This window comes from Poecilia latipinna, unplaced genomic scaffold (genome assembly GCF_001443285.1).
Source record: "Poecilia latipinna isolate Pla-1442-1.1 unplaced genomic scaffold, P_latipinna-1.0 Scaffold157, whole genome shotgun sequence".
NCBI classification, from domain to species: domain Eukaryota; kingdom Metazoa; phylum Chordata; class Actinopteri; order Cyprinodontiformes; family Poeciliidae; genus Poecilia; species Poecilia latipinna.
This window is the reverse complement of record NW_015112773.1, coordinates 243,977-245,896: the sequence shown is the minus strand read 5'-3', so window position 1 is coordinate 245,896 and position 1,920 is coordinate 243,977. Positions and strand designations below refer to the sequence as shown.

At 38.8% G+C, this 1,920-nt stretch overlaps 1 protein-coding gene across 11 annotated transcripts in view; it reads right to left on the bottom strand.

Annotated features, from left to right (window-relative positions):
* Positions 1 to 1,920, bottom strand: part of mecom (MDS1 and EVI1 complex locus) — a 180,369-nt gene that overhangs the window by 37,399 nt on the left and 141,050 nt on the right. The window lies entirely within an intron of this gene.

Sequence of the window (1,920 nt, the reverse complement as noted above, 5' to 3'; positions counted from 1 at the left end):
TTTTTTTTTTTTTTTCAATGTTAAAAAAAAAAAAAAAAAAAAAAAAAAAAAAACTATGAATCCAACAGCAAAGAGAAACACAAAGGTTCCTTTGGTTTTATTCAACACACATCTCAGTTTAGCAAAGACAAAGTATTTGGTTGACCACGTGACGTCAGATCCCTTACATGGTCAGGGTGAGTGTCGCTGGCTGGCATGCTGATGATTTTGTCTTATTATGTCAAACATAAAATATATATATATATTTTATTATCTTTCTATGTTGACTACAAAACATGATTGTCCTGATTTAACAATTTAACATGGAAATCAAACAACCACTGGTTTATTTTATTTTTTTCAGAACTGCTGGTTTGATGATCACTCACCAAAACATGCATAGAGCCTCTCTTCTCAGCCATACTCATAAGCAGGCTGGAGGTGGTCATATCGCCTCCATCTTCTCCCCCATTTTGCATGCCACTGTTGATTTTTGCCTCCCCCTATTAGCCCTAACTAATTCTACCACTACTTCTTCTTCTTCTTTTAGTAGGAAGGATGCATACATATTAGAACAATGAGGTAAAAAATAGGAGGACTATATTTCAAAGCCAATTCTTTTTGTGTCAGGGGAGCAATTTAACAACCACAGACTTAAGTGTTCCTGTTAAAGACCTCCAGGAAACTCCATATGGACCATTAGAACCCACTTTTTGTTTGGGGGAGACATTGACCTAATCACCTGCTTTTTTTGTTCTTGGCAGTTTATTTTCCCCTTCATTCTCTTTCACAGCATAGCACACACACACAAAAAAGTTAATGAACTCTTTCAAATAATCAAATCTCCCCGCTTGAAAGAAAACACTTGGAGAAATGTCTGAACCGAACTATGATTAAAAACTGCTTTGTTCTTGGTTCTGTCTCATCAAGATAAGACATGCAAATGCTACTTTGTGGAGAGTCCTTGCATAACGTCGTCAATTCTTTTTTTAAAGCAGGAACTCGATTCAACAGCATTGTGAGATAATAATAATATTAATAATAATAATAAAAATAAAACAACATCCTCCTTGTCAGTGAGTTTATTAAGGAGCCCATAAAGCCGGAGAGAGTCTGATGAGAGCAGATGATGATGGATAACTCCTCACTCTGTGACATTGACCTTCCATCCCAGATAATGCCCATTGTCCCCCCCCACACACACCCTCTCTATGTTTTTTTTTTTGTTTTTTTTTTTTTTTTGTAAAGCACAGAGCAAAAACGTGGAGTAAGGACAGGAAAAAAATCATGTGTAAATAAGGCAGGGGCCCCGCCACCGATTCCCATCATGTCGCGCTCCTTGAGAACCGCCAGAGAGACCCCCGGTCCGCCCGGTCATTGATTTCCTGCCTCTGCTCGACTTGTCCATTGTTGGAAGCCTTTTTAATTTAGCCATAAATTGGGAAAGCTCAAGTCGAATGAGCTGTTCTATTTTCTTCCTGTCAGGATGAGGGATTTGTTTTATGATGCATTGTGTATTAAATACAAGTAATCTGGGAAAGTGATTGCTCCGGCGGCCTCTCGGTCTGATCGAGGATCTCTGATAGGAGAGAGCGGTGTGAGGGGGCGTTCCTTTTTTTTTTTTTTTTTGTTGTTGTTTTTTTTTTCCTTAAAAAGGGAGGAAATGCTTGAGGATAAAGTAGAGTCTGTGGCATGGCAGAGGGCAAAGAGGGGCAACCTGTGGGAGAGTTCCGCTTCTTTGCCCTGTCAGGAGATGGCGTGGTTAACTAAAGTGCAACTCTAAGACGCCACTGCGCTGCATGTGAACTTCTGAAGATGACAGGACATGTTTCAAATTTGTTGCTGCTTTGAAGCAATTATTGCAGTCAGTCGTCACAGCCACAGAAAGCAAGCTCAATCAGAAACATATATATATATATATATATATATATATATATATAT